General features: G+C 38.9%; 1 protein-coding gene across 3 annotated transcripts in view; it reads left to right on the forward strand.

Moving 5' to 3' along the window:
• LOC117513009 (ubiquitin-protein ligase E3A-like) overlaps positions 1–10,412 on the forward strand; it is a 211,597-nt gene that overhangs the window by 41,360 nt on the left and 159,825 nt on the right. The window lies entirely within an intron of this gene.

A 10,412-nucleotide genomic window follows, 5' to 3' on the forward strand; every position in this document is an offset into this window, starting at 1 on the left:
GATAAGAAGTGAGAATGTGGTACGACTACAGCTTGACCGCCGTTCGAATGGTTTCTAACACGGGTGCAACACAAATGTGGACTGCATGTGCTCTGGCCGCACGAATGTCCCAAATGCTGTTCGAGGCATTCAAATGCACCTCGAATTGCAAGAATGTCCATTCATATGGAATTTGTGTTCATTCATGCTCTAGTGTGACAGGGTATGAGAAATTCCCAGATGTATGTTTAGTCCAATGAAGTGACAAAATTATATGAATGCAACGAAAAAAAAACTTTTTTTATTTGTCTTATTCTGTGGTTTGGTGCTGACTTTGCTCTACAGACCACAAGATTGTATGATGTTCAATTGAAAGGTGTTACAGCATGAGCCATGTCCACGTGTTCCATTTTGGATATATTGAACATCATATAACTTTGTGTGAACCCTCAGATTGAATAATTATGGCCGAGTTGATAGCAGATTGTTGCACATAGAATATATTTTAAAGACAAGATTTCTTAAGAAATGCTGTCACAGTTCTGCTGCATACTTTCAGGAGTAAAAGCTTGCGAACATGAGAATTATTGCATGTCAACTGTCTGGTATCAATGAATACATGCCTATTAATGAAAAGTCCAATTTAGAAAACATTAATTGAAACTCCACCCATCCCTGTAATTCGTAAACTTAGGCTTAATGTTTGAACTAATATTATGGAAGTGGTATCTTGCTTGGCTTCTTGTAGGGCTTGGTGCTTGGCAAGTCATGGTGACATCATGCTGGAAATGAAAACACAAAAAACTCCAGAGATTTAAAAACGTTTTCACCAAGCATGTTTCTTATTTCCTTGGTTCATTGGAAATTTTTGTGTACAGGTTTTTGAGTGTCTGTAGTAATTGTGAGAAATTTAGTCTTTAGGCAGTCATACATTGGTGTGTGTAACAAAAAATAGTGCATCAGTTTAATGTACAAAATAAATCAGTATATCCAATAATCAATAATAATCAATCCAGATGACATAATTTGTTTGTGAACAACAATTATATTTTTACAATTGATTACGTGAAATACAGTTATATGCAAAAGTTTGGGCTGCCCTCATAATTTTCATGATTTTCCTTTATAAATCATTGGTTGTCTGGATCAGAAATTCCATTTAAATATATAATATAGGAGACAAACACAGTGATATTTGATGAGTGAATTTAGTTTCTAGGATTTACAGAAAGTGTGCAATAATTATTTAAACAAAATTAGGTAGGTGTATAAATTTGGGCACACTTGTCATTTTATTGATTTGAATACATGTAGCACTAATTATTGGAACACAAAATTGGTTTGGTAAGCTCATTGACCCTTGACCTCCTTACACAAGAGAATCCAATCATGAGAAAAGGTATTTAAGGTGGGCATTTGCAAATGTTTCACCTCTTTGCATCTCTTCCAATGAGTGGCAAAATGGGAGCCTCTCAACAGCTCTCAAATGAACTGAATACAAAGATTGTTCAACATCATGGTTTAGGGGAAGGATACAAAAAGCTATCTCAGTGATTTCAGCTGTTTCCACTGTGAGAAACATAGTGAGGAAATAGAAGACCGTAAGCACAGTACTAGTTAAGGTCCGAAGTGGCAGGCCAAGAAAAATCTCAGCTAAGCTGAATCGAAGGATGGTGAGAACAGTCGTAGTCAACCCACAGACCTGCTCCAAAGACCTACAAGATGATCCTGCTGCAGATAGTGTCTCTGTGCATTGTTCAACTATACAGTGCACTTTACACAAAGTGATGCTGTATGATGTTGCAGGACTCGAAATAGTATGTGCATGTGCTAGTTTGTGCACGTATTATTCGAGCAGTGCACGTAATTTTATACTGGACAAGCACTGGTGTAAGTAACTTTATCCAAGTTTTATCAACTATAAGCACCAGTAGAATGAACCAATAAAGGAATAAATAAGGAAAAAAACAATTTCCAGTGTGTTGTCTTCGTCTTCCCTGGGTTTTATGACTCTCACACATGGAGCAAGTTGCTGTGACGATTCGTTCGCTCGCGCATGTGAAAAAAAAAAAATCTGCCGCTGCTACTGCTCTTCCCTCAAACTCTGTCATAACCACACCGGACCTGCTTCGAGTTGCTTCCTGCAGCGTCATGATGCGAGTAACGTCGCTTTGCTCTGACCTTCACTGAAACCACTTAATTTCTGCGTCAAGCACAGGATGCAAACAAAAATTAAACATCTTTAATTTTTGGCGTCCGATTTGCTTCGTCCTTTGCATCCCTTGTGCTGTTGTGGCGTCGAGCTGCTTGTCTCGGCACTGAGTTGCTTCCACGCGGCATCGTCATGATGACACATGACGCAATTGGGAGCAGCCCCGGTGTGAAAGGTTCTTTACGGGCCCAGAGAGGAAGAGTCTGACACATCAGAGGAGGAGTTTTAAAGTTGATATATAAAGACTGACTTTTGGTTGTGCAAGTAACTTTTTTTTGGTGCCAGTAATTTTTTTGTTACTAGCACCAGTGCAAGTAGGTTAAAAAATATATTTCGACCCCTGTGCTGTAATGCAGAGGAAGCCTTTTCTGCGTACATGTCACAGTTGCTTGAGGTATGCCAAAGCACATTTGGACAAGCCAGCTTCATTTTGCAAACCCCTGATATACATCAAGTACATATTATAAAATTCAAAGAACTACTGGACAGCATGCTTTACTTTGTTAGGAGATCCCCCAAGTCCATCATTTGCCCAAAACAAATAAGTAAAAACAATTTAACATCAGTTAGAACTTATTTGTAGTGCACACTGCTCTTTCCCTTTTAAATGACTTCTTATTGAAATGGTATTTTACTAATTAGCGGATTATGTCGTTAATGAGATAGAGGATTTTGGAGAACAATGCTGTTTTTTTGTTTTGTTTTGTTTTGTTTTTTTTAAGTATCAACCATGTGATCAGTTAATAATGTTAGTGTGTAAACCCAATCGGGTCTACGCTATTTTCTAAATAAAGCTGTAATGCTCTTATGGCCTGCTGTTTATAACAGAAAATGTTAAGCACTATGAATACTTTCTGGATGCACTGTGGGTTGGTAATACCAGTGATGAAAGTTTTCTGGAAATTCCGTAAAACTGGGTTTTTACTTACGTGGTGAATGTTCCTGGGTTGTATTTGATAACATGTCAGAATCCATTCGTATTCCACGACCAAACAGTTGGTGGTTGTAATGCTCCGTGTTGGTTTGCACGCTGTCAATAAACTCGAATGAAGGGTTAATTTTGTTTTGCTGGCCGTGAGATTTTTTTTGTTGGATTCTTCTGTCAGAGGAGGTACCAAGACGGTGTACATTTATCAGTCAGTCAGAAAGTCAGAACTCATTAATACATAAAGGGGTGGAGCATGTATCACTTTGTGTGACGAAAGACGGCCGAACATGCCTCTTTATGAAGTCCAAACCACCAAACCTGGGTTTGGGTGTTAAATCATTAAATTAAACCATTAAATCATATTTTTGGGAACTGCGTGGACATTAACAGTAACGAGCCTCATATTTTTTTTTCACAGTAATCATACATTAAAGTGTAGGTGACACGTTTGCCATGTTTTATTGAATATTTGAGACTAAAATTAAACAACAGTTTGAAATTTATCCTTTCCTGGTGTACATTTACAAAATTGAAAAATATTCAGATTTTGAACTGTGTGCTACTAAGAACCTTCCGGCCCAGTCACATCATTGGAGAAGGAGAAAGTGACATCAGAACAAGAATAGTTGTCTTAATAGCCCTTGTCATCTATGGATTAATGTATGGATTTTTACAGGCAGACCTATTTCCACCAAGTGGCTCGGATTGGAGCTGCACCGTGATTTTGGTGTGAGAATGGTTCATTCTCGCCGGCAGAATGCTTTTGATTGGCATATGGAAAAACGTATATTGACGAGCGTGCATTGCACGGTGTCCGTGGCTTCTCCACTTGACATTGAGGTAAAACTGAATATTTTCAGATTGTTTTGTTTTATTGTTGTGCGGATCATGGCATAATTTCTTCGTGTGAGATGTTATGAGTAGACGAGGAACTCTGAGAGCCTTTTAGCTTGCAGCGCAAAGTGGCTCGTTAAGAGCAAAGACTTGATCCATCATCCACAGTAACCGCTTACAGCCAGCGCTGTAACCTGGCACCAAACTCCCGTGTGACAAATGGACTTGTCTTCAGCTAAGACAGATGGAATGAAATTATTTTCATATGTCGTTTTGTAAAGGTAGATAAGTTTAAAGATGATCTCACTGAAACAGACAGGTAGAACTCTATATTGTTTACTCCTTCTGTGAATGGTGTAATATTTAATAACATGTTATGCATCTATTGTATCACGACTGGTAAACGCTTGTGGCAGGTTGCAAATGCAGGACTTGGACTCAAGGCTCAGTATGTAAAAGCAGTTTACTTGGGTGAAAAACGGTCTGGTACACAGGTTGGCAATCCAACAAGGCAAACAAAAGCAAGAACATCAGGCAGGTGCGTGGTTGAGGATACAAGCAAGTGGTTGAAGAACACGGGTGGCAAGCAGGTCGAGAACAAGAAATAGAGAGCTGGAGAGAAGGCATCTGGTGAGGAAATAGGGCAAAAAGAGGATCTTAAATATGCCCAAGTGATGAGGTGTAGATTGGGAGCAGGTGTGAGTGGAACACACCAGAATGAGGGTGTGGCCAGGGAGAAGGAAACGCCCACCACCAAGAAACAGGAGATACAAACAAGAGCGACAGGGACAGTAAAACCCAAGCAGGAAAAAACCCCAACAAGCGAATAAGTCTACAAAGAAACAAACGTGACAAAGGCATGAAAACAAAACCAGGCAGAACCTCACATCCTGACATATCGTACAATACATTAACTATTCAAAAAGGAACAATATTTATTTTAAAAATAACTGATATTTTCAGTCCCTTGTCATTTTTCATATTTGAAATGTATGTACCTTTTTCTAAGGAAAAATAAACCCTAAATATAAATCAACACTTCCTCATCATGTTTTTCTGAGGTCAAGGACAGTAAAACAAACTTTTTAAAAACATTTTTCACTTGATTATGACCACAGAGCTGGGAAAAAAGTTTGTCATTTGCTGCCTGTCAAAATAGCCTGCATTATTTATTTATACTCTAATCACCATTCTATATTCTGAACTCTGCCAATAAATATCATCACTGTTAGACTGAAGGTTTTCCGCCAAGGATTCTTCTCCCTTATTGTGGTCTAAATAAGGCTCAAAACCATAAGGCTGTGTCCCCCACAGCTGCTTCAGAAAAAACTTCAGACTGGACTTAGGGGGTGGGGGGGCTCCACACTGGAAAAAAAGCTGTCCGTAAACAGCTCAACCTCCGCTGTGTTTACAATTGATTTGGGCTTGAATCAGCAGGTCCCGTTCTGGTTATGATGTAGCATCAATATGGCCGCGGCTGAGGGCTGAAATAGAGCACAGGCTTCGGAAAACTGCTGTTTATCCTTCAACTGTGCACTTATCGACTTTTATTGTTCAGGATTTTTTAAAATATCAACATTTCATCATTTTTAGTGATTATTTATGCACATTTTTTGATGTCACCAGCACTTTAAGTGGAGCTAATGGGTGAAGCTACCTACAACTGCTAAAAGTGCTAACGCCGTTAGCCTACAACATTAAATCTGACGAGTTTCACTCAGCATGTCAACTGCAACCGAGGCGTCTGATCCGTTAGGACGTTTGTGCTTGACAAAAACTCTAATTTGGAATATTTTATGACAAACACCTCAAATAATCTGGCTTGTTATGCAGTGAAACAGAGACTAAAGGATTACTGTTACATGCTGCCACATGTCCACACAGCAGACAATGAGAGGCACCCTTACAGATTTTACAATGGACTGCGTACCGTGCTGAAACTACAAAACAAATTGATGAAAATGGCAGAAAATGGGGCTTGGTCGAGCAAAAGGACCAGGTGATCTGACTTTTTTAAACCATTGTTTATACAGAAAAGCTAACAGTAAGTCTTTCATCATGTTTCAAAATCTGTCTGGGAAGAATTTACTTCAAATTGTCTCCATGCAGACTCTAGCCTGCTAACTCTGCATTTTACGGTTCTGATTATCACTTGAATTATGCATAAGACAACAAATGTTGCCATTAATGTACTTTTTATAATATATAAAAATATGTATATAATATATATTTTTATAATGTATAAAAATCATTGCTTAACTCAGCCACATGGGGTGTGCAGCCAGTACATCTGAGTGCCGGTCCCAAGTCCGGATAAATGAGGAGGTTTGCGTCAGGAAGGGCATCTGGCGTAAAACAAGCCAACCCAACTATGCAGACTAAGAATCGAATTTCCATACCGGATCGGTCGCGGCCCGGGTTAACAACGTCTGCCACCGGTGCTGTTGCCCAACAGGGTGCCAGTGGAAATTGGGCTACTGATGGGTGAAGATGACGAAGAAGAGGAGGAGGAGAACGTTTCCACAAACAGCGGGAGAAGAAGAAAACTAGAAGGGTCGAAATGAGAGTGGGGACTTTGAATGTTGGTAGTATGACTGGTAAAGGGAGAGAGCTGGCTGGGAAGTAAGAGCAGGAGCATCGGCTGTGGGTACAAGTTGTTGTACCATGGTGAGGACAGGAAAAGAAATGGTGTTGGGGTCATTTTAAAGGAAGAGTATGTTAAAAGTGTGTTGGAGGTTAAGCGAGTGTCTGACAGGGTGATGAGTGTGAAGTTGGAAATTGAAGGGGTGTTGATGAATATCATCAGTGCATATGCCCCACAGGTAGGTTGTGAGATGAAGGAGAAAGAAGATTTCTGGAGTGTGTTAGATGAGGTGGTGGAGAGTGTGCCCAAGCATGAAAGAGTGGTGATAGGAGCGGACTTCAGTGGGCATGTTGGTGAAGGGAACAGAGGTGATGAGGAAGTAATGGGTAGGTGTGGTATCAAGGATAGGAATGGGGAAGGACAGATGGTAGTTGATTTTGCAAAAAGAGGGAGGCCAAAGAGGAGGTTTATGGATGTGTTGAGGGAGGACATGCCTGTGTGACAGAGGAAGATACAGAGGACAGGGTGAGATGGAAATGATTGATCTGCTGTGGCGACCCCTAACGGGAACAGCCGAAAGACGAAGAAGAAGAAAAATCATTGCTTATCTTTATTTGTAAAAAATAAAGATAAGCAATGATTTTTCTTCTTCTTCGCCTTTCACTTGGAAAGCCCTCACCTTTATTTTTACATTAAATGAAAAAGTGAATAAATTAATTTAATAGTTTTCAATATCAGCAATCTTTGTATTTAAAAAAAAATGGCAAAAGCCAAAGAAAAGAAAGAACACAGGCAGACCTGGAATTGTCCAAGGAAAACCAACTGAAAACCCAGACATCTATACATAAGGTGGCCAAGAATTTAAAATGAAAGATTCATCAATAGCTCCAAAGCTCCTACCAAAACTAGGAAAACTCATAAGTGAGTGAAGGTTTAACAAGTTGATGCATTAATGTGCCATAAACAGTGATGCCGGTAACGCGTTACTCTAATCTGACCACTTTTTTTAGTAACGAGTAATCTAACGCGTTAATCTTTCCAAATCAGTAATCAGATTAAAGTTACTTCTCCATGTCACTGTGCGTTACTATTATTTTTCATTGTGGGTCGATAGCAGCATTAAACTTGGTCTGTGGGCAGGAGGTCGGGGTTCGACTGAACTGCCCACTTTAAGTGAGCTGTGAGCTTTTCATCCACGGTTTTTTGCAGCTGCTCGACTCGTCGTCTCCTCTTAAAGCACGGTGATCAGCACACCTGCACTGAGCTTTACAAAGACATTTTTATACTTTTTTTCCTCCTCTATTTAGAGCTGAGCTGAGCCGCTCCATATCTGCACGTTAAAACAGCTGATCCTCCGCGACGCGTCAACAACTAACACTATTTTCCACTCAAATGCACCTAAACTCTCTTTCTGAGGACCACATGATGTGCAAACACAATAAAACTTTCTTATCTGTAAATCTGGTCACGTTTTCTGCATAAATAAATGTTATCCATTCTTTGTGCTCAAACGCCAAAGTAGGGGCGAATCCAGATGGAATGGGGGCGTGGGGGAGGGATGTGCCCCCTTCACAACACCCCAAGATTAAAGGTCCAGTTTTGAAGCCTTTTTTTACTACAACTACTAATACTACTTAAAATAATATTAATTTCGACAAGTAAAATATTTAGAGAGAATTTAAATGTTAGAAAAATGCTAGAATTAATTTAATAGTTACATTTATAAACAATGTAGGTTCGAAATTGCAAGTTTTACTGTTACAGTGCTGTCAACAGTTAAATATGAGGTCAAGAAAGAGGTCTTTATTTTAATTTTTATAAAACAAGTATTTATTTTCATTGAAGTCAAGAAAGGGTGACTATAAAGTAAGTTTTGGCAAAACAGGTATCATTGTCATGTTGAGGTGGCAGAGGGTTGTTGTCGGCAGCTGGGAAAAGTAACTAAAAAAGTAACTAGTAATCTAACTTAGTTACTTTTACAATTGAGTAATCAGTAAAGTAACTAAGTTACTTTTTCAAGGAGTAATCAGTAATCAGTAATTGGATTACTTTTTCAAAGTAACTGTGGCAACACTGGCCATAAATAATTCTATTGTTACGTCTGCGAAAGACGTAATACAAATCATTGCTGTTTACATATTTATTTGTCTGTCTGTTAGCAGGATTACATGTGAACTACTGCACGGATTTTGACGACATTTTCATCACAGATGCATATTAGGCCATGGAAGAATCCATTACATTTTGAGGTGATCTGCATCCGGATTCTGGATCAAGTTTCACTTTATATAGGGTTTGAAGGATTAAATCAAAACTACTTTCTCACCACATTTTCACCGTGGATACATATTAGGCTATAGAAGACTCCACTGAGTATTCCAGAATCCATTGTACCCCAAATTTTCACTGTTGGTGTGTACATGTATGCAGTGGGGGGCACAGTTCCGATAACCGATAATTATCGAAGATAATGTTTTCATTATAGGATTATCTTTTTAGATAACTTTAAAAACCATTATTGGACTAATTATCTTGCGATAAATTTTTGTCCGATAATTTTTAGACGATAACGTGTTATAAAACTTAAAATCAGTTGAGCACCTATCTGTTAAATGTTTTGTAGCTGATGTTTAGTCGTACCCTCTGCAAAACAGAAGAGCTGCTTTAAGAAGAAGCCGCTCTATCCTCTGCAGGCAACGGAGAACTGCCCCCCCACACACACACAAAGGCTGCTTACAAGCAAATGACGCAATCGACAGGTGTGGGGAAAAAAAACTTATGCATGCGCACGAAGGTTCAAGGTTGGCTCATGCAAGCACACGTGATTCAAATATTTTAACTTTGTACAAATGACAGAATTAACATTAATGGAATTATTCTATCAGTATTCATGTTATTTATACACCAAACCATAACTCAGCATTGCTTTATTTTCCAAGACCTCCGCCTGACTGGAGCGTTGTGATTGGGTAGAGAGGTGGGCTTTGTGGCTGCTCTTAGCTTGCTTCTGTGCTGGAAGCCATGTAGTAAACAAGCTCTTCCAGCAGGTGGCTAGATGTTCAAAGAAAAAAGTGCGGGGTCATTGTTTGGGTCTGTTGTCGCTTTTGATGTTACCAGAAGCAATTGTGGTGTTAAAACTCAAAATCAGTTTGTTAGTAGTTGCAAATGTACCAGAGACAATACTGGAATTTATTGGTTATCTGTAACTTCCGATACATTTTTGGGTGGTTTATCATTTTATCTTTATCAAAGATAACTTTTCAGTTATCTGATTATCGAAGTTAATTTTTTGGTTATCTGTGCCCATCACTGCATGTATGCATACAGCAGTGTTCAGAATAATAGTAGTGCTATGTGACTAAAAAGATTAATCCAGGTTTTGAGTATATTTCTTATTGATACATGGGAAACAAGGTACCAGTAGATTCAGTAGATTCTCACAAATCCAACAAGACCAAGCATTCATGATATGCACACTCTTAAGGCTATGAAATTTGGCTGTTAGTAAAAAAAAAAAAAAAAGTAGAAAAGGGGGTGTTCACAATAATAGTAGTGTGGCATTCAGTCAGTGAGTTCGTCAATTTTGTGGAACAAACAGGTGTGAATCAGATGTCCCCTATTTAAGGATGAAGCCAGTACCTGTTGAACATGCTTTTCTCTTTGAAAGCCTGAGGAAAACGGGATGTTCAAGGCATTGTTCAGAAGAACAGCGTAGTTTGATTAAAAAGTTGATTGGAGAGGGGAAAACTTATACACAGGTGCAAAAAATCTACAATGATCTCCAATGCTTTAAAATGGACAAAAAAAAAAAAAAGAGGCGCGTGGAAGAAAACAGAAAACAACCATCAAAATGGATAGAAGAATAACCAGAATGG

This window comes from Thalassophryne amazonica, chromosome 1 (assembly GCF_902500255.1).
Source record: "Thalassophryne amazonica chromosome 1, fThaAma1.1, whole genome shotgun sequence".
Lineage (NCBI taxonomy): Eukaryota > Metazoa > Chordata > Actinopteri > Batrachoidiformes > Batrachoididae > Thalassophryne > Thalassophryne amazonica.